General features: G+C 45.1%; 1 protein-coding gene across 1 annotated transcript in view; it reads right to left on the bottom strand.

Moving 5' to 3' along the window:
* Positions 1 to 23,518, bottom strand: part of ASTN1 (astrotactin 1) — a gene marked incomplete at its 5' end in the record, with an annotated part of 207,979 nt that overhangs the window by 165,868 nt on the left and 18,593 nt on the right. The window lies entirely within an intron of this gene.

The raw sequence follows: 23,518 nt of genomic DNA, 5'->3' as shown, positions 1-23,518 counted from the left end.
TTTGTCCCCATAGCAAAATTTGTGTACAATGGCTTTTATTTCTTCTCTCTTCTGCACAGTTGGTGCAACAATATTCACGGCACCAATTTAGCCCTGCCATCGATTTGTAGCTGCTGTTACCAATTTGGCACAAACAGGTACCTAACCCCACAGAGCAGTCCACACAATAGTTGGAACAAGTAGCCTCCTCATTAGAAGCATGTGCTCTTTTTATCCAAAAGAGCATCTATAAAAATGTCCTGTGCATAAATGCAAGAACCGAGGAGAAATCTGTGCCTGATCTTTCACATTTTGCTGGCAGCTGCAAAGGGAAATGCGGGTTCTTTTTGGAGCGGAGTGCTGGTTTCTTTGCACATACACTCTTTCCAGATAATCAAAAATATTGGATACTCTAACTATTGGATACCCTATCTTTTTTGTAGGTCACCAATATCATCTCCAGGGCCCCGTTGACATAGCCGAAGCAGGATAGGAACTGGGTTGCTACGGTAACGGACTAGTGAAGAAGAAAAAACATATGGACTTTCTAATCAGTCAGTCAGGAATAGATCATAGTTTTGTTCTGTAAAGGAAGCATTGGGTGGTGGGTGGGAATCACCAGGAAGAAATTAGCTAACCTGGGATGGAGAAATAAACTTATGGAAGCCTCCCCAACAAGTCACAGCGCCTGAAATGCTGCAATAGGGAGTTGTCTTTACTGGTTAAATGCAATAGGGTTGCCAGGTCTGAGGTTTCCACCTGGAATTCTCCAGGCTTTAATCACCTTCTCAGAGTCTCCAGAGGGAAAATTAAAATCCAAAGTGAGGGGAGACAGACCAAAGGACTGTGTGTGTGTTTGCTTGCTTGGCTTGACAGCTTTTACAAGCCCAGAAATTCTATCTGGCCTTGGTCGCCAGCCAATATTTTCTACTAGGCAGCTTATGAGGACTGATTCAATAATGATATTAGAACATTACATGAATTTTCAAAATAGACACCAGACTGCATGCAATTATGTATTGATAACCCTGGTTTTATCTAGGTTAACAGTGGAATGGTCTCCCTCAGGAGGTTGTGAACTCTCCTTCCTTGGAGGGAGCAAAGGTTGGGTGGTCATCTGTCATGGATGCCTTAGATAAGATTTCTTAAGAATTTTTATTATTTTAACTTTTAATCTGATTTATTGCATGGCTTTCAAACTTTCGAATTTTTAAGGCTCAACATCTTACATACTATATAACAGGCAATACAAGTTGAGTGGCTTAATATGCATAAAAAACTGACCACTGTGCACATTCACTATGCCTCTTGGGAAATGTGCACATAATCTGTGCATGAAGAGAGAATTGTGACATTTCCCGGTCAATATGCATAATCTCCTTGGTGAATGTGCATATCTTGACAGGTTTTTGTACATTATCTGTTCAATCAGCATATTCTCTCTATTAAAAAAAAAGACATTTGTCTCTAAATCAGTGGTGGGCAACCTGCTGACCACTAGCCACATGCAGTCCACTGTCTAATTTTACATGGTGTGATGTTTCTTCCCGCCAAACAGCTCAGCAGCAGAGAAAAAGAGTATGACTGCAGCCTTCATTCCCACACTGTTCAGCAGTTCCATGTCACTCAGTTGAGAAACATTGAGGATGGTTTAAGCAGTCACTCCTCCAATGAGCAGTAGGGGATTTGGAATGGGGTTGCAGATAAATGTAAGTCTACACTGGAAGTGGGACTCTGTTCTCTCACACATCCCATGCAATGTGCCCACCACTGATTTAGAGACCTATTCATTTAGAGACAACAGATGGATATGGGTATGGGCTTGAGCAAGAAAAAATTCTAAAATGATGAGCAGGCGGGCTTCAGGAAAGATCGTTCCACAGGTGGATCACGGGCTTTTCCTACCGCACCTGGTTGAGAAATACACAACCCCAGCTGGAGGTACACTTTAGGAAGCCTTCACTTATTTTAAATCTGGTTTTGATCTTATACCAAGACAGAGGCTGTGGGACAAGCTTGAAGAAACAAATATAGATAGTCGTTTATTGACTTTGATATGCTGCCTCTATGAAAACACTCGATTGCAGGTGAGATGTAATAGCAAAGGTCATCTATTCTGCTCCACCCTGCTGTCAACGGAGTGAAACAGGGATGCCTGCGTCCTTGCCCCTACTCTCTTCAGTTTTTATATAAATTCTCTCCCAGGAAGCTCACCAGCAGAACACACTCACTACCCTAGTCTGTCAAACAAATCCCTGCTAATATTATTATATGCAGGTAATGTAGTACTTGGGCTTGAGGCAATTGTTGAGAGCCTTGGAGAGTTATTGCAAAAAATGAATCATTACAAATTAACTCTGTCAAAAACTAAGATTATTGTGTTTTCCAGGAAAAGGATGAAATATAGATGGCAAATAAACAACCACAAAATAGAGCAAGCAACCTCCTACAGATATCTAGGAATGTTATACCATTCATCAGGCACATGGAAGTCACAACTGAAAAATGCTATTGCAAACATACAGAGAAGCTTAAAGGCACTTCTCTCATTCCACTCTGGTCAGTGAGCGAAATAAATCGATTCATTCATTCATTCATTCATTCACTTCTTTCATTCTTCTTCAAAAGTGGAGGACAATTCATCCCTTTGGCTCTCCAAGTCTTTATACCAAAGATTCTAGCTCAGTTGTATCAATATACAAGGATCTTGCCCCTTTGGAGGGTGTGCAAATTAAATTTTCAAGAGCCATATTTTTGGTACCCAGTTGTGTAACAAAGGCAATAATACAACTGGAAGCAGGCCTAATTTCAATAGAATGGCACGAGCACTTCCCAATTATTTGACAAATTTGATCACCCCCAAATTTAGAAAGGCATTTACGCAAGCCAAATTAAATGCCTTGCCATCTGCACTACTGGAAGGCAGATACAGAAAGACTCCCCATGACGAGCGGATCCGCCCTTGTAAGATTGGTCAAATTGAAACCATGGGCCATGCAGGCCTGGCTCGTCGTAGACCCCCGGTGGCGCAGTGCACCATGGCGCGGGGCTGGTAAGCTGGGCGCTGGCCTGGGAAGGAGAGCGCCGTGCGGCAAAGCCGCGCGGAAACCAATTGCGCCCTGCGAGGGCGGGGCGGGCGGCGGAGCGATCTCCGCCCCTCAGCACCAGGGCGCGCGATCTGCTCAAGACGGCCCTGGGGCCATGTTCTGTTGTGCTGCAGATTTTATTCAGAAATCAGAGCCCGTCTCATAACCCTACTTGTATGAAAAGTACCAGAGACAACAGACCTCTTGTCTGACTGGAATCCTTATGCCACCAGAAATGTAGCTGGATTTTGTGCAATAGCCATAAGTCAAAGAAAGCAAAAGATTATACAGCTCCACAAACAGTCATGAATTGACACAGCTCACAATCAAATTGTTTATTTTTAAAAAAAACTTTTAATGGAGTTTATATTTCCTTGCACACATATTTTAAGTCTATTTAATTAGTATTTTGATTGCTAAATTCTACACTGACTGTTTTAATGTTCATGTGAAAATTATACTGAAATTCTGGTTTTTGTATGCTGGCTGTTTAGCCGTAATAATAAACATTCATTCATTCATTCATTCAGGAAGACAACTTCTCTGTGCTCTGGCGGTAACGTAAGGACATCTCAGCCATGAGAGGCCTGGTCAATATACCGTACATAGAATCTTTCTCTTGCATGCACACAGACACAGATGAATGAAAAGCTATCCAAACAAACCTACAAAAAATAACTTATTTCCCCTACAAGTGAAAATATGGACAAAATGATTGCCAGGCCTTGATTATAACTGGGTAAGGTTTCCAGGAGCCTTGAAAAACTGCTGACTGTTGCCTACCCATGGCCAAAACTACTCAGAAAGATAGACACATTCTCATTCCCCCCCCCCTCATCACTCTCAAAGCATTCACTACAGTAGCACCTTAAAGAGCAACTAAGTTTTTATTTTGGTATGAGCTTTCGTGTGCATGCACACTTCTTCAGATACACACGAAAGCTCATACCAAAATAAAAGCTCATGCACACGAAAGCTCATACCAAAATAAAAACTTAGTTGGTCTTTAAGGTGCTACTGAAGGAATTTTTTTATTTTGCTTCGACTCAGACCAACACGGCTACCTACCTGTAACATTCACTACCATGTTTAATCTCTACCAGTTTGGTCAATTTCCTCAGCTGGAAAGCAGAAGAACTTTCTCATACCTTGGCCAATGCTAATATTGTGCATTGCAAGAAAAAGGCATTTTGCAAGAAAAACTCCACCCTGTGAGGGAGCAGGCTCTCTCTGACTAAATGTCAGAAGCTCTCCCCACCCACACTATGAACTCAGCTGCTCCACATGCCAGAAGGTGGAGCAGACAGGCAAAGCAGAAGGATTAGCAAAAAGCCTCCATGTGCCAACCCAACACATGCACAGCTGCCATGGCTAATTTTAGACCCAGCAGGCTTGTGGCAACACTATTGCACCCACAATACTAGAAGAAACTAGAGATCAGGGGCAGAATCAATGCTTCCATTTAAGAAAAAACAAACCCCAAAAGTTGGCATTGCGCCCCGTCTTTTAAGAATGGCAAGCAGAAATTAAGCAAGTTAAGTATGGAGATAAAGCAGTGGGGAACCCTTCACTTGCATTTTGGGCTGCTGTTTAAGACACAGCAGCAGGGCCAGAAAACAGCTGACTTATTTAGGCCATAATCCAACTGGAAAGTCTACTGGGAATGGCCAGTAGGTACTTATGAAAGAGCACAGGTGTTTCCAGTGAGGCTCAGGCCTCAGTTCCTGCAAGGAACCTTTTGGTGCACGAGGTGCAGGTGTGTGGTTGTGTGTTTGAGACAACCCACTCACTCCTTACGTTATGTGACAGGCCTTCTAGCCAGTCTTTTGAGAAGGCTTCAGGCTGACCATAATTCCACTAAGCAAGGGAAAGATGGGGCTAGTGGATATAATGTAGAGTCCCCTATCTACATCCTTCCCACAATTCAGACACTTGTGTGCTCCTTTGTAGTCGCTTAGCCAGCTTTCAATTCAAGCAAAAGGCACCTTGATCCAAGCCAAGTTCAATTAATTTCTTTAATAAGATTTTGCAAGCCATTATTTCAGAGCGCTTACTGAAATCCAGATACAGCTGTTGCTTTCCATCAGTCCTGCTCATTTAGTAATTCAATCAGTTAAAAAAAAAAGCTATCAAGTTCCTCTGGCATAATTTGGGCTCTATTAGTCTCTAGATTCTTAAAGATTTTCATCATGTTTGTGCCATTATGTCGGCTATCAGGCAATGACAACTATTTGTAGGCACAAATAGGACCCACTTAAATTGCTGCCATGCCCTCTGGGAGAGAAGATAGTGACCTATAAGATAGGGCAGCTATGTTCCATTCCTGGCTTTGTCGCAAATTAAAGGTTGTATCAAGAGCACCCACTGAACTTTGATTACGAGCCAGCCAGTTCCCATAACCTGAATCAAATTACTGCAGTAATCTCATTGGTTCATGCTCTGAAGGGAAGAAAAAAGGTGTATAGCATTGCCATTTGCCCACATACTAAGGAGACGCGTGCCGTCTGCTGTCAGCACTTACATGCCATTGCAAAATGCGAGTGCAGAAACAGCCAGTCTGCCATCACCTGCATGCTGACTTAGGAACAACAACACACACAACCCAATGAATTTACTGAGGGCCAAACTAGATGGTGGGAAGTGATATATGTGGAATGCAGCACAGGGAAATTAGGGGAAATTTTCACCTATAGTCCCAAATTTGATCAGCGTGTCCTATGGCAGCTATTTTTGTTTTGAAAAAGAGCCACATCAAATGCAATAAAGCAGTTGCCATAACATTTGGTATGGTCTTCCATAAGGAGAGGGAAATAGCACAGTAGTGGAGCATCTGCTTTGTACAGAGAAGGTCCCTGGTATCTTTCGATAGGGCTGGGACTGTTTCCTGTCTGAAGCACTGGGGAGCCACTGTCAGTGCAGGCAAAACTGACCTACTTATTTATATTCATTAAATGTGCATATCACCCTTCATCTGAACAGCAAAAGGCAGTTCACATCATAAAAATTCAAATACATAATAAAGCAAAAGCAAAAGAAACCAATAACCCCCCGCATCCCACAGCAGTCCAACTCAGTATAAGGCAGCTTTGGATGCTCCTTTCAGTCCTGTATTTGGGCTCATCCTGAAGCCTGCTCTTTGTGGTTTTGGCCCTCAGGCTGGATCTTGCCACACAAATTGTACATTTTTATTTTTGTAACCCACCCTGGGACCTTAGAGTAAAGCTAAGAGATCAAGTACAGTCATACCTCGGTTTAAGTACACCTCGGTTTGAGTACTTTCAGTTTAAGTACTCCGCAGACCCATCTGGAACGGATTAATCCACTTTCCATTACTTTCAATGGGAAAGTTCGCTTCAGGTTAAGTACGCTTCAGGTTAAGTACAGACTTCCGGAACCAATCGTGTACTTAAACCGAGGTACCACTGTAAATGAATAAATATTTGTTAACATCAGCTTCCATAGCAAAGGAGGAGATGGTTCAAGTACAACACCTGAATGGATGGAAGATATAATGAAATGCTTGCTTATAACAAACATGGCGAGCAGGCAGGGCCGGCGTGTCCATTTAGGGGAACTAGGCAGCTGCCTAGGGCGCCAAAATGGAGGGGGCGCTGGCCAGCCTGCCCGCCGCCTGCCACTGCCCGCCGCCCCCTGGTGCTGCCTGTCACCTGTTGAGCAGCTTCAGGCCGCTATCCTGAGGCATGTGCCTGCCTCCAGAGAGCGGCCTGAAGCCGCTCAACAGCTGACAGGTGCGGTGAGGTGGCCCCAGGCTCGCGCTCCCCACGCGAAGCTCCGGAGGCGCGCGGGGAGTGTGAGCCTCGGGCCACCTCACCACGCCTCTCAGATGTTTTTTAATTTTTTATTTTATTTTTCTACTTTTCTATTTTTTTCTATTTTTATTTTTTTCTATTTTTATTTATTTATTTATTTAATTGGGGGGGGGGCGCCAGAAGGTGATCTCGCCTAGGGCGCAAAAAAACCTAGCACCGGCCCTGCGAGCAGGTACATTATCTGCAACACTGAAAGTTGTAAGGACAGCTCCTAGTCACAGTTCTACTGCCTATTTTGCTCCCTGCTTAGCATCCTGTATACACAAGCCTGCTGCAAATGCAGCAAATGAAGGGGACATGAAACTTCTATGAGTACAAAAGCCATGGTGAGCCAAGGGTGAGCATCTACCACCTGCTATAATCTAAAATAGCAATGGAAAGGCTGGTTGTGAGCTCCAGCAAGCCAAGACTGCCCTAGTTTAAAAGACTAAGTGACCACCTACCAGTCCATTGTTTCAGTCTTACTAGCATGCAGTGCGGGCATACAGTGAAGTGACTGCAGACAGAGTGAGGAAGTCATTTGATGGTACTGTGTTAGAGAAACATTTGGAACAAATCTGCTCTGTTTCATTTCCTGTTCATTTGTTTATTCAGAAGTGTTTTGAACCCGCCCTCCATTACAAAGCAATCTCAGGGTTAGTTACAAGAACTATTGAAGCCACCAAAGGCCTCTGATATTTAGAACACCTAGTAGAGATCCCTCAAAACAAGCAAAATACAGCACCCTTAGAAATGGCTGACCTCCCAACCAGAAATGGACTGATCCCGCCTGCACTGCAGCAGCTGTGACAGCCTTTAAGATCCTCTCAGAGAACCAAGATCATAAGCCCACATATTGAATCCACTGGATCAGTAAAAGGAGAAACGTTGGCATAGCCATAGTGTGTTCCCTCCACCCAGATGCTTCAGCCCTGTTCCCCACAAGAGGCTCTTAAATCTGGGCACTGTTGATTCATAATGGGATGGCCTCTCATCTTAAGGAACTGTCAGCTTTTCAGTCTTCTGATTCAACCTAATCCTTTAAAAACCGGTATGTTCTAATCTGGAAGTTGAAGTGTTTTAACACAGACACTTGGAGCAGAAGGAGGGTGCTTAACCATCCCCTCCCCTGGTGTTTTCCCCCCACAACTCCCCTCTTCCTGCTGTTTTTCCTCCAGCCCACACTGAGGAAAGGAGGCTGGAAGAGAGAAGATTGGAGTCTTTGGGGGAAACTACCAGTAGTTGGCAGGGAGGGATTTTGTTGCCTTCCTCCTGGCTCAGAGTTTCTTCATTTCAAATCATACCCTCCTGGCTCTGCTTGGCACAGAAAAACCAGTAGCTAGACTTTAAAAGCAGGAGGCTGAAGTGGAACACATAGATGCAGTCACAGCTATATCACATTAGAGAAGAATACTTCTTGAGGATCTCAGATTTGATAGATTGGCCCCAGTGCTATTTTTCTAGAAAAAGAGGTGCCAGAACTCACCATGAATGAGTTCTTTTAGAATGGCACCCATCTGAGAGGTGTCGGAACTGAGTTCCGATGAGTTCCGGCTGAAAAAAAGCTCTGGAATGGCCCAAGCTGAAACTCTGGATGTGGAGCTCTGGGTTTCCATGCCAGTTTCACTGTGTTCGGTCTTCTCATGTTACCTTTCTGATTTCCCACAGCACTTACCACCTTGGTCAGATCTCCAGTTTTTGGCTTAGAAAGTGCTCACTGTACTAAACTCTCAACCTTTAAGGAGCTTCCTCAATGAAAAGGAGGCATGTTATAAGACTAAATGCTCACCCAATTCCATTGCCAAATGATGGAAAGAACGACACCAGAATGGTGGTATATTCAACACTGTTGATGTTTGTCCATTTCGCGTTCATTTCAAACTCCTCATTTCAAACCAAAGGAAGACGCTAGTCCACAACCTCTTACTCCAGTCTCAATGAAATCTACGGGTGCCCTCAAGTATAAGTCACATCACCAAGGTTTGTTCACAATGTTGTTGAAGCCAACTGTTTCCCACTTCACTAAAGGTTATTATTATGACCAATCTTAGACCAAGCTCTGTATCTTGAGAGTACAGGTTATATCCCTACCATCTCTGTGGTGGTGTGACACCAAAATATTATTCATTTAGAAAGTGGCTTTGCAATCTGGCAGGAGGGAGATGGAGAGATTCGTGGAAAGGAGGGCTACAACCTACTCCCTTTCTCCAACTTCTCCCCAAATACCGGTACTGTTCTGATCTGCATACAGTTATTCTGCACTCCAGATTTATGAATTCTTGAGATAGAATGTCTTTTATTAACAGCTGGCATCTTTCTTGAAAATCCATGCCGCATATGATATGGACTTTAATGGGCTTTGAAACAAGCACGATTTACTTCAGCACCATGGGGAAGAGACAAAATTGCTCTCAAGAACTGATTTTGAATTATTTCAAGGACACTTAGACCATTCAACCCCCACAGTTCCGCCCCATACATTAACGGCACAACAACGTTCCCTGTAAAGATTTTTAATGCAAAGTTCACAGTGCTATGAAATTTCCTGCTTTGCCACAAGTGAAATTTAAAATGGCTTGTGCTGGCTTCCAGGTTTTAGGAGCTTTTAGGAGCTAAAATATCCCTTTCTAAGAGAGTTTATTTGTTAAATTACATACCAAGTTGGAAGTACGTGCTCTAACCATCCAGAGATCATTTTGATCTTTTGGGTCCCTTCCCAAAGATGACCATTTTGATTTTACTTTAGTTCATCATTAGTTGTGCTCCAGTCTCTGGCAGAGATCTCCAGACTTTCTCAAAAGTCATTAAGGCTTAATGGTGCTAGCAAGGTAAGTGCCATCTCCATACTGTAATACTGATAGCTTATAATTCAGAGCAGATGGCAGGGAAGAAACTTGGACTTTGAAGCTTGTTAATGGTATTATTGACATAAATTAAAAAGCATGCACAGCAAGCAGAATGGGGGTTGTCATCTGGCCGTCAAAGCACAAAGTCTTAGCTAACAGCCTCATGCCAATGTTAGCATGTGAAAAGTGGTGGGACCAGGAACAAAATGCCACAGCGTTCCCTCGCAGCTAACAAGAGCGTTCCTGTGAGCTGTTCAGGGCTTGCTGATAGGGGATATTTCAGGAAAGGGAGAAAGAAACCTCTCCTTTCTTTGCCACCTGTCCTGAAGCCTTCCCCAAACACCTGTGCTATAATAAGCTACTGAAAAGTTGAGAGTCAGAGCTGGCTGCCAGCCCCAAACCAAAGTGCTTAGTTGCTTTTCATTGGGGTGGGTTTCTGGGGAGCGGTGAATCATAGAATCATAGAGTTGGAAGAGACCACAAGGGCCATCCAGTCCAACCCCCTGCCAAGCAGGAAACACCATCAAAGCATTCTTGACATATGCCTGTCAAGCCTCTGCTTAAGGACCTCCAAAGAAGGAGACTCCACCACACTCCTTGGTAGCAAATTCCACTGCCGAACGGCTCTTACTGTCAGGAAGTTCTTCCTAACGTTTAGGTGGAATCTTCTTTCTTGTAGTTTGAATCCATTGCTCCATGTCCACTTCTCTGGAGCAGCAGAAAACAACCTTTCTCCCTCCTCTATATGACATCCTTTTATATATTGAACATGGCTATCATATCACCCCTTAACCTTCTCTTCTCCAGGCTAAACATACCCAGCTCCCTAAGCCGTTCCTCATAAGGCATCGTTTCCTGAAATCTCTACACATAGTACAAGCAAACGTTTTAGATGCATGGCATCTAAAACCCTATTCCCTACCTCCAAGATATTTACTTTAAGCTGTTTCAGGCTTAACCAGTTCAATTCACTCTCTTCTCTCCATATTCCTCCCCTGCCCAACTCTACTCTTGTGCCTCACTCCCCTCAACAATCTGCAGCTCCTAGAACAGACATCCCCAGACTTCGGCCCTCCAGATGTTTTGGGCTACAATTCCCATCTTCCCCGACCACTAATCCTGTTAGCTAGAGATCATGGGAGTTGTAGGCCAAAACATCTGGAGGGCTGATCCCTAGCTAACAGGATTCCTAGCTAACAGGATTAGTGGTTGGGGAAGATGGGAATTGTAGTCCAAAACATCTGGAGGGCCGCAGTTTGGGGATGCCTGTCCTAGAAGCTCACGGTTCCTTGCTGGACCACTCTAGGGCATTTTTCAAATTGTCTATGAATGAATGAATAAATGAATGACTGTGAGCTCAAATACCTCTGCATGCTGATGGAGTCTTCCAAATCACTATCTATTCTGAGGGTGGCCTGTTCTACTTCAAATCTGACCAAACCTCCATATGGGTGTGTGTGTGTGTGATAGTTTAACCCAGGAGTGTAGTTAAGTAATTTTAGCCTCCAGACATTATAGCATGAGCTTTCCAAACTTTTCGTGTTGGTGACACACTTTTTAGACATGCATCATTTCACAAAACAGTAATTCAGTTTTACTGTCAAACCAGAGGTTAAACTAACCCCTTTCCAGCCCCAGGGGAAGCGCGGGGAGTGTTCATGCAACACATCTACACACTGCAGCCAACACACTAACGCACGGGTGTCAAACACAAGGCCCGGGGGCCTAATCCGGCCCGCCAGACATCGTCATGTGGCCCGCGTAGCCGCCGCCGACATTAGCCACTGACAGTAGTTCTGGAGCCTGCGATTGGCCGAGGGTCAAAACCGGGGGCGGGGCTGCAGGCGGAGGCCGGGGCGCTGGAGCTGCGCTGACAGCCTTGGCCAGGGAATTTCAATTTCGAATGAGGCTGAGGGAGGCGGTGGCACAGCGGCCAGACGGGGAAGTGAGATGCAGGAGGAGGAGGAGGAAGCCCGCCGAGGAGGTAGGAAAGCCCTACAGGCGCCGCCGGCAAAATTGGTGCCGGGACGGAGCAGCGCTGGATTTTTTTTTGGCGGGCTTTGCTGTTGTCTCCGAGAGCGAGTGAGGCGGCACTGGGGAGCCGCCACCCGCCGCTTCCCTTCCTCTCCTCGGCTGCATCCGGGAGGTGGGCGAGCGTGCGGGCGAAAGGGACGTGGAGTGAGCCTGAGGGGGAAGTAGGCGAAGCGCAACAGCCGCTCTCTTGATGGAGCCGGGTTTCTCTTCCCTCTTCCCCCGTTTTCTCCTCATAGACACTCGGGAGGGTGCCTGGCTTTTGCTCTGCCCCCCACCCCCAAGCCGCCCTTTGGCTTCTCAGTTCCGGCGGAGCTGCTCCCTGGGGGGCGGCCGGGAGGGAGGCGGCGGCGACGGCACGGGTTCCTGCTCTTCCCGCTCTGCCGCCACCTCCTCTCAGCCCCTCGTGATGTAGGGCTCCAGATGGAGTCGCCTCGCGGTTTGAGTAGGTGGGAGGGGAATTTTCTTTGGGGGGGGAGGTTTTCAAGCCTCCTCTGCCTGCAGTCCCGGTAGGGAGAGGAGGCGGCGAAGACGACAACAGCGCGGGTGGGGGGGAAGAGCAGCTCTGAGGCGAAGATGTACGTCCGCTGGGGCTGCCGCCGCCTTCTTCCTCGGGAAATCCGCTGCCCTCCCTCAGCGCGAAGGGAAGGGACTCAGGCGCTGAGGAGGGAGGATGCAAAAGCAAAGCAGGGAGTTGGCGCTGCACCGCATGTTCCTGCCCCTCTCCAAAGCATGGGGTGGGTTGCAGTGTGTGGCATCCTGCCTAGCGGGGTTTGGGTGTGCGCAGGGCGGGAGAGGGAAGCCCTCTTTCCATCTGCAGGTTTTTAATCCCAGCAGTGGCTTTCTCCTTCCTGCCGAAGGTTTAGTTGAGCCCCCCCCCCCGAAGCCGTCAATCCCCACCTTTTGTTCAAATTTCCCTCGTTTACATCCCCTCCCACACACGCGCCACAACGCAGGAATGTGATCCGCGTGGGGGCGGGAATGAGCTTACATTATTACAAAAAACAGTAATAATTGAATGCAGTGACAATAATTTATGATAATAAAGAGTGGACACATAGTCCTACAGACACAACCGGCCCTTTGAGGGTGACCAAACTGCTGATGCGGCCCCCGATGAATTTGAGTTTGACACCCCTGCACTAACGTGTCACGACACACAGTTTGGAAAGCTCTGCATTATAGCCTTACTGGGGTCTGCTACATTGGGGGGGGGGTCCCCTCCTGCTCATTCATTCTGCTGCATTGGGTTCTGGATGTTGACCCAAAAGTCCTCCCTAGACAGTACCACTGGTTTAGCACAGGGTCTGTCTCAATTCACATCAAAGCAGCTTTAAGGTCTACAAATAAAGCTGCTCTCTTACTGTTGTTGCACATAATGAGAAAATAGGTGGCTTAAACCATAAATCTGGTCCCAAGTACTTTTTCTTTCTAAAATCCATCTTGTTCCTTGGCTATGAAAAGATTTTGCTCTACCATGTTAGTAATGCAGTTTATTAAGCAAGTAATGGCTATGTATTTTAGATGGCATGTCTAAAAGACTTATAGGCCTTCACAGTTAAGGGTTTTTACAGCCTTTTTTTTATAAGTAGGTATATATCCTTGAGCTCCATTCTGTGGACAGAGTAATATATGTAATGAAAAGCAATAATCACACTGGAATTAATTAAAGCATGCAGGTAAAACTGAAATAAGGTAGTTATCCTGGATGTTATTGCAAGAACAGAAGCAGATACGAACACTTTAGTGCTTTTACTGGAATGTTTGTAGAATGCAGCAGCTGAACAAAATCTAGAATTCACCAGGAATATCTTAATGGTAAAGACAGATATTATAAAAATATACAAAGCACGAGAAATTTCAGCTAAAATGGAAATATTATGGAAATCTGGGAACGTGGTAGAATTTATTAATTAACAGATTTGGTTAATTTAGGACTTTTTAGTTTAGACTTTCGTGGACTTTTTAGTTAAAAAGATGCCTGCTTCTTGGGAGAAAAGCAATGACAAACCTAGACAGCATCTTAAAAAGCAGAGACATCACCTTGCCGACAAAGGTCCATATAGTTAAAGCTATGGTTTTCCCAGTAGTAATGTATGGAAGTGAGAGCTGGACCATAAAGAAGGCTAATCACCAAAGAATTGATGCTTTTGAATTATGGTGCTGGACTTATGGACTGCAAGAAGATCAAACCTATCCATTCTGAAGGAAATCAGCCCTGAGTGCTCACTGGAAGGACAGATCCTGAAGCTGAGGCTCCAGTACTATGGCCACCTCATGAGAAGAGAAGACTCCCTGGAAAAGACCCTGATGTTGGGAAAGATGGAGGGCACAATGAGAAGGGGATGACAGAGGATGAGATGGTTGGACAGTGTTCTCGAAGCTACGAACATGAGTCTGACCAAACTGCGGGAGGCAGTGGAAGACAGGAGTAGTGCCTGGCATGCTCTGGTCCATGAGGTCATGAAGAGTCGAACACGACTAAACGACTAAACAACAACAAAAGACAAGTAAGAGGTGGCATGGTGAAGTTTATAAAATTATGCCTGGCATGGGGAAAGTGGATGTAGATAAGTTTTTCTCCCTGTCTCGTAACTCTAGAACTTATGGAACTCCAGTGAAGCTAAGCTGAATGATGGAACATTCAGGACAAACACAGCACATAATTAAGCTTATGGTACTCCCTCCCTCAGGAGGCAGGGATGGCCACCAGCTTGGATGGCTCCATAAGAGGATTAGAGGCATTCATAGAGGACAAAGCTATCAATGGCTACTAGCCAGGGATGGCCATACTCTGCCTCCATGGTTGGAAGCAATATGACCTTGTTGCTGGAAAACACAGGAGGGAAGAATGCTCTTGTGCTCTTGTGCTCAGATCCTACTTGTGGGCAGGGGCACCAACTTGACTAAAATATTGGGAGGGAGGTCAGATGAGCAATGCCCCATATAATCAATCACATGCAAACCATTTGAATGGGAATTCCCATCAACTTTGGGGGAGCCAGGCCCCATCAAAAAAATTTATTGGAGGGCACAAAGGGACCTTGGCTCTTATGGTTGTGGGTTTCCTGCAGGCAACTGTGTGGCCACAGTGGGAACAGGATTCTGGACTAGGTGGGCCACTGGCCTGATCCAGGAGGTTCTTCTTATGGTGAGAACCATAAATGGTACTAGGGATGGAATTATGATTCTATTTCTGATCTATGGCATTTTCACATGTTTCTAGTTACAGGTAGGTAGCCGTGTTGGTCTGCCATAGTCGAAACAAAATAAAAAAAAATCCTTCCAGTAGCACCTTAGAGACCAACTCGGTTTGTTATTGGTATGAGGTTTCCTGTGGTGGCGCTGTGGGTTAAACCACAGAGCCTAGGGCTTGCAGATTACAAGGTGGGCGGTTCGAATCCCCGCAACGGGGTGAGCTCCCATTGCTCAGTCCCAGCTCCTGCCAACCTAGCAGTTTGAAAGCACATCAAAGTGCAAGTAGATAAATAGGTACCGCTCCGGCGGAAAGGTAAAATGGCGTTTCCGTGTGCTGCTCTGGTTCACCAGAAGCAGCTTAGTCATGCTGGCCACATGACCTGGAAGCTGTACGCCAGCTCCCTCGGCCAATAGAGCGAGATGAGCGCTGCAACCCCAGAGTCGGTCATGACTGGACCTAATGGTCAGGGGTCCCTTTACCTTTACCTTTTTCATGTGCATGCTCACTTCTTCAGATAGTGTGCATGCACACAAAAGCTCATACCAATAACAAACTTAGTTGGTCTCTAAGGTGCTACTGGAAGGATTTTTTAATTTTCACATGTGTAAGTCTGTCCACATAAAACTGTGTTTCTAAAAAAAAAATCCTCATATAAATTTGCTTTCAAAATAACGTATTTAAATGCATGTTTAATACATTACATATACACATTTATAAATCTATTTTCTCTCAAAAAATGCATTTTGAGACAAATGTTAAACATTTGACCTGTAGTAATAAAAATAAACGTTTGAAGCTGCTTAATGCTCTGAGTGGTCAATCAGAACTATTAAAAAAATTTTTTTTAAAGAATTAACAAACTGGACTTTGAGTCTGTAAACCAGGGATGTCCAACCAGTAGATCATGATCTACCGGTAGATCCACGGCTGATCCTGGTAGATCACGGGATCCTTATCGTGTACAAAAAGTTATGTGGAAAAAACTAAAAAACTGTGTAATCCTCCCCCAAGAAGCTCAACAACTCTGGGCACTTCCCTTCTAAGAAAAGCTCAATAATTCTGCGCAATCCACCCACCCCACGCACACTCCTCCTCCCTCCAATGACAATGGGTAGATCACTGCAGTTTGTTAATACTGGGAGTAGATCACAGTCTCTTGGGAGTTGGCTATGCCTGCTAAGCTAACTGGCATGGAGGAAGAAGAATAGCTAAGGGGAGGAACAAAAAAACACACCCAGGTTTGTAGCCGCCTAGGACACCTAACAGACCCCATTAAAACCTTCAAGGGAGTCAGGCAATGGTGCTTTTTGGCCCCCCTACTATTTAATTTTTATTTAAATAACCTAGTAGCCACACTAACTGACTAACTAACTAACTAACACCTACCGAAGCTCGCAAACTGGCACATTTCGGTCCTGTTATATGCCGACGGTGTGGTAATTCTATCTAGAACCCCTATTGGACTCAAAAGGGCACTAAGAAAGCTCGCTGTATACTGTGAAACTGAATGTCTCAAAATCAACTATCAAAAAACCAAGATACTAACCTTTGGGGGGAAACCTAAGCTTAGAAGCTGGGAACTTCAAGGCCACAAATTAGAACAAGTCACAAATTATAAATATCTAGGAGTGGTGGTACAGGCCACACGAACCAACAAACTTCACATAAATTCTATTGGGAGCTCTGCAGAAAAAACCGCAAACTGCATCCTCATTTTTTTTAGAGCCCAGGGGGCTTTTTTGTCTGCGCAGCCCTCAACCTATACAAGGCCAAAACGCTGGCACAGCTCCTTTATGGAGCCTTTCTGGGTCCGCCTTCCTCTACCTTCCTCCCCCTGGAGCACGTTCAATCCAAATTTCTTAGAGCTCTCCTACAAGTCCCCAGATGCGTATCAAACGCATGGGTTAGACTAGAATCAGGGATGATGAGAGTGGAGGCTTTAATCTGCCTAACATCAATCTACAAATGGCTGGCATTGAATCTGCTCCCTCGAGGAATAGCCCCATTGATCCTCTGCGACCAGTTCCAGTCAGGCTGGCTGACAGCAGTCCTGAACTCCCTCCAGAAACTGGGTTTCGCTCTCCAAGACTGGGATTGGGTCAAGCAAAAGCCACGGTGAGACAAGAATCATAGACACCAAGAGACAACAGGGCTGCTCAAGATGCCCCGACTATAAAATTGGAGAAACTGAGAGATATATAGCCGCTCTGGCAGCTTACCTCTTCTTTCTCCTATCCAAAAATGCAAGAAGGGTTTTTACACTCGCCAGAAGCTCAGCTCTGCCCTTGCCAGCCCTGGAAGGATCCTACAAAAAAGTCCCATATGCTCAAAGACTCTGCACCTGTTCATTGGGGGAAACAGGAAGCCCAGAGCACCTGTTTTTTAGATGTCCCTTCTGTGAAGAGGCACGTAGTGAGACCATTGATTCCATGCTGTTGAGGCTACTGACCTCCTGGAAAAGCAAAAATTTGACCCGGATGGTCGCCAGATTCTGTGTTCAGATCTGCAGGCATACACCTTCCCCTGATCCAAACTAGTTTGTTAGAAAATCCCTAAACCTGGTTCCGCAAGCGACCCAGGGTCAGTTCTCGGCAGCAGCTTATCTCAAAGTTTTTAAGTATCTAACGTATGCTTATTGCATGTATAAACATTAATTTTACTGTTGTTCAATGTTTTATATGTATGTTTTGTCCTCCGGGATTGTTCCCCGAAATGTGTTTTTATAAGCTGATCTCTGACCGTAATAAATTATTCATTCATTCATTCATTCACACCCAGGTTATTTTCTGCCAAGCTCTGTCCAGTGGTGTGGAAGGCAAGCAGCAAAATAGCAGTGCATATGAGTGCGTGAAAAAATGGGGTGGGGTGGGGTGAGAACCCTCATGTACCAAACAAGTACACAGAAAAATCAGATCTTAATGACTTGTTTGCAAGATATTGCCCTTATCTGAACATAGCCATGCATTCTGAAATGGGATGAAACTGACAACAATCTTCATAATAAAGATACATCAACTGATAGCCGGAAACAATGACATAATAAAGAACAGAACAGAATTAGGAGTTGGTTGTAATTGCTTGAACCGAAGGGTAAAGTTTTAAACACCTCTTAAAAGAAAGCAGTAGTAAAATGGGTGCAAAAGAGTTAACCAAAGAGTTAAAAAAACAACCCAAAGAGTTGTGTAACCAAAGAGTTAAAAAACAACAAAGCAGTGCAACAGCCTTTGGCTTCTGCCAACTCCTGTTTGCACCGTCATGACTTGGATTTGGAGGGGGAGGAGAAATGAAGCACAACCCACAGCGATTCCCGGTCCACTACAGAGTTAACAGAGATGACAGGGGAGGTAGAATGGAAGGGTGATGTGGACAAGAGCTGGCACGTGTCATGTCTCACCGCTTCCCGCAGAGGCAGAGCTCTATGCAGCCCGAAAGGAGAGCCAGAGAGTGTAAATGCCTTTGCTGCCTGTCAGGTTGATTAGATGCAACAAGCAGGGCTGGAAATTTTGAGGAGCGACAGGTTAGCAAGTCCGGCTGATAAGGAGCCAGCCCTGTCACTCCTCTGGTCCTTCCAAAGAGCATCTCTCCTCTGGCAAGGCTGCTCTGCTTCCCCCTAATTACAAGCTTCTGTACAGATTTCCAAAGGAGGGTAGAGTTACTCTGCACCAAGGAAATGCTACCTGGATGAGGGAAAGCATGAGCTACTCTATAGTCTGCTTGATAAGGCCATGGAAGTTCATGAGAACCTTTCCGGATCAGACGAAAAGCTTCATCCAGCACAGTGGGCAGCCAGAAGCTTCTGCGAAGATTACAAGCAGCACTCATTTGTCATGCCAAACATCACAGAGACCCCATCTAGCTAAGGGATAATATGGTATGGGAACACTTCACATTTTGTTGGCGTCTTAACTCCCATCAGCGCCAGCCAGGAAGGCCAACAATAAGACATGATAAGAGTTGCAGTCCAACAATATTTGGAGGGTCACAGGTTCCTCATCCCTGATCTAGGTAATAGCCCTCCTTTGAGTTTGTCCACACTCTGCTATTTCCAGGCATGGACTGTGTTTTAAAGCTCCTTCAGTGGTGTACTGTGCGGAGGCCAGGGGGGCTGTGACCCCGGGCGCAAAATTCTGAGGGGACGGACCCAGGCTCCCCCACGCAGGCGCCAGCTTCCTTGGGGATCCCCGCCCCAACACCATACCCTGCAAGTGTGTGTTGTCCCCCCCTAAAAATGGGACATCCCCAAAATGCATATTTTTGATCACTATGAAGAAAGTGTGTCTTTTTGGGCTCCATGAACTTGCACGAGTCACAACCGGGAAGACACACATCCCAGTTTGGGGACTCAAAATGTTGGAGGGAGTATGCAACACAATAAAATTAAAGAGAAAGAGATAATGAAAAATGTAAGGGCAGGAAAACATTTCAAATTATTAAGAACTAGCAAGTAGAGCTGGGCAATATCTGGTTTTCAACATCGTAATATATCACCAGCTAAACATTGTTATATACTAATATATCACAAGTCTGAAAGAAGGATGGAGCTGTGTAGAGGCATTGTCTAGCTTCATGGTTTTCCCCATGTCGTGATTTTTGCATAGCAAAGTCTCCCACTACCAGCAAATGACAGGGATGTTCACCACCCCCAGAGAAGGTATGTGTAGCAAAACCTATCAACTGACTCAGGACTGTCATCTACGTCAAATGTTTTATCCCTTGAAGGAACAGGTTCACATGGTTAGCAAAAATTACTGAAAACAGAAAGAATACGAAGGACATTTCGATGTTGGTTCTTATGCCTACGATGCAAATAAAGCCCATTTATTTCATCCTACCAATGATCATCGCATATTAGGTTGCATCCGATTAAGTTTTACTCAAAGTAGACTCACTAAAATGAACATACCTAAATTAGTCACGTCTGTTGGTTTCAGTGGCTCTACATTTAGCAGGACTAGTATTGGATGATGCAATCCATATGATTTTCTAGTGATCTAGCAACATTTTTGCAACAATTCGAGAAATCTGGACTACCACAGTCAATGTGGCCTCACTTTCAAATGTGCCAAGATATTGGCATCAAGTTTTGTTGGCTTTGCTGAAGCAAACTAAGACATAACGGGTACTAAAGGACAGGGGAAGCAGCCTGCCTCCTTGGCTGCGTTTCAAAGGAGCAAAACACCAGCCACAAACAGATCCAAGAATTAAAAGACACTATCAACATCTAAACACCTGCAGATCAGGCAGGCAGTAAAAATCGGAGGGTGGGGGGAACAATCACACTCCATCAAACACCAAGCAGGGAGATGCATGAAGGTAGCAAATGGCACAGAAAGCAAACACCTTGGTAGATAAATCCTGGAGAAGGAGCAGATTTATGAGAAAAGAACAAAAAGGGCATGCTCCACTTAGCATAAATGTAAAGTCGAAGGGGGCAAGTCTGTTTTTTTTGTGGGGGTATGATGCATTTTTTCCGAAGCAACTCTTCTGTGACCATCCAACCACCTCTTTCCAAACGGCAGACGTATGCTCCAATGGATGAATCTAAGAGTTGTTTGTGCATAGCATCATAGAATTTTAAAAGTCAGAAGGGATCACGAGGGTCATCTAGTCCAACCCCTTACAATGCAGGGATCTTTTTGCCCAACATGGGACTCGAATGCATTACCCTGAGATTAAGAGTCTGAGCTGATAGGATATGTTTGGGTCGAAAGTGCAGAAGTCATTTAGTTCCTGAGCACTCCGGAATCAGTAATATCCAAACAGTGGTTCGTAGAGAAACATAAAAACACAAGCACTAGCCAAAACTGCTGGCAAAGGGCAATAGTGGTAAAGCCCCTGCTTTGCATGCAGAAAGCCCAGGTTCAGCCCATGGCATCACCAGTTAGAAGGAACAGGTAGTCACTGTTTGGAGGGGGGACTCTGCCTAGGTGCCAATTACTCTGGGCAAGTTTAAGGCACCTTTTTATATTCCTATGCTAAACGGGGAATGGTTTGAGTTCATTCGTATGTGAAAGGTCCCAGATTCAATCTGTGGTATCTCCAGGCACACCAAGGTAAGATTCCTGTTTAATACTCTGAAGAGCCACTGCCAGAGTAGACAATACTGAACTACATGGACCAATTGGCCTACTTGGTATAAGGTAAAGGTAAAATGACCGCTGGACGGTCAAGTTACCTCAAAGGCAACTGTGAGGTGTGGCACTCATCTCACTTTTCAGGCTGAGGGAGCATCCCTCTTGACTTGGTATAGGCACAGGATTTCTACACAGGCCCTGGCAATGGGACAGGTTTCTGGCATATCTGAGATTCTTCTGTGAAATATTGGGTATGAGTGCACTAATAGGAGATGGGTGCATTTGCCAATGCACCACACAACTAAATGGCTCTTTGGAGACACACGAGATCCTTGTGGATACTTTTCCTGTGCAGCAAAGAGTACCCATAGATGAATCTGTGAATCCAAACAAGAAAGAATTTTGATGGGGGGAGAGATCCCTTAGCAAACTCTGAGCATGCAGCAGCTATTTAGTTAACAATGGTAGTAGCTATAGGAAAATAAATGAAGGTTGATACCGTCCAGACTCTCTCCCCTCTCCACAGCCTCGCTCAGCAAATAAGAACCAACCTGCAGCCAGAGGCTTGCCTCAGGAGACCATCAAATGTCATAGAGCCCCTGTGGCACCCACTGCATGCTGCCAAGGGGAATTAGCATCATCTCCAGGGGAGACTCTCCTCTCCAGTTCAATTTAGCAAGGACAACAAGTGCCAGGCAAACTCAGGCTCTTAAGAGTGGCAAGACACTGGGGAGACAGGGTGGAACCAGAGAACCCGTCTTTTCTTCATCTTTGTGGATGCGGAAGAAGCAAAACACAATGGCCTTTAAGAGGACAGAGGCACTGAACAACGAGACTGGGAAACCCATGACATCTCTGACGGGTTTCTGATGAGTTCCAGGAGTAATGGATTTGGACAGAAAAGCAGAGGAATCCTACCAAGAGAGAGGGAGGCAAAATAGCAGGAGATCGAACTGCTCCAGACCACTGCAGACAGAAACTGGTGCAAATACATGAACCATCTAAATCAGGGGTCAGAAAACTTTTTCAGCAGGGGGCCGGTCCACTGTCCCTCAGACCTTGTGGGGGGCCAGACTATATTTTTGGGGAAAAATATGAACGAATTCCTATGCCCCACAAATAGCCAGAGATGCATTTTAAATAAAAGGACACATTCTACTCATGTAAAAACATGCTGATTCCTGGACCGTCTGTGGACCGGATTTAGAAGGTGATTGGGCCGCATCCAGCCCCCGGGCCTTAGTTTGGGGACCCCTGATCTAAATAGATGCTAGAATCTTAATGCTAGACCACAGGCAAGACTTGGAACAAGCAGGCTAGGGTCAGTCCTTCCCTCACATGCCCTCTTCCAAAGTGTAATACACCCACTAGGTCAGTCTCCTGTGCCCTGATAGGGGAACCTGAGCAAAACAATCCAGCCCATGATTTGTATCACCTTCTTTCCCTTGTGGTAGATATGAAAAGAAGAACAGAAGGAGAGCCCTTCCGGATCAGGCCAATGGCCTGTCTGGTCCAGCATCTTGTTCTCACAGTGGCCAACCATATGCCTGAGGGAAACGAGCAAGGAAAAACATGTGCGCAAGAGCACTCTCCCCTCTCATGGATTCCAGTAACTGGTATTCGTAAAAATTGCTGCCTCCAACTGTGGAGGGAGAGCATAGCCATCAAGGTTGGTGGCCCTTTATAGCCCCCTCCTCCCCAAATTTGTCTTTTAAAACTATGCAAGTTGGTGGCCATCACTGCTTTCTGGAGGAGCAAGTTCCATAGTTTGACTACACACTGCATAAAGAAGTACCGTACTTTCTTTTATCCATCTTAAATCTAGTTGGGCGCCCTAAGCAGGCCATGCCCATGGATCACCTCACCTACCTCGCCATTTTGCAGATATGGCTGGTTATTTCAACCCAATTTGTACCATTCAGAATTCCCTGTCTGAATCGCACCAGAAGCTCATGTATATAATCCAGTGCCCTTGCATCAAATTAGAGAATGTTTGTTGTGCTTCAGTCCCATGGAAATGGAACTTAAGATGAATTTTCTGATTTTCCTGCAACGAACCGCAACTCTCCTCCTCTAGATTAGAGCCCATCTCCGATAATGGCTACCCAGGTGCCCTGGAAAGCTCATGAACTGGGTGTGAGGGGCATGGCCAGTCTCTGGGTGGGACATAATGGCAATAGTGAACATAGTGCCTCTTAACTACATGGATTTGCTCATTTTACTCCTGTAAAATTTCAAACTGTAATTATATGCTGCTGGTGTTGTTTTAGTTTTCTCTCTTTTATACTGACTGTCGTACCGGTAATACTTTAGAGACATGTTTTAAATAACCGTATCTTGCATTCTATGATATGTTGTACATCACCCAGAAAACTTAAGTTAAGGTTCTCTGTAAATAAATAAAAATGTCCATATTGCGCAAGCTTGTAAAAAGAGCAGAAAGTGTGTGTGTGTGTGTAATTTTATTTGCATGTTTTATTTTGGGTCAGAAAAT

Source organism: Zootoca vivipara, chromosome 7 (assembly GCF_963506605.1).
Source record: "Zootoca vivipara chromosome 7, rZooViv1.1, whole genome shotgun sequence".
In the NCBI taxonomy this organism is placed as follows: domain Eukaryota; kingdom Metazoa; phylum Chordata; class Lepidosauria; order Squamata; family Lacertidae; genus Zootoca; species Zootoca vivipara.
This window is presented reverse-complemented; position numbering and strand designations above follow the sequence as displayed.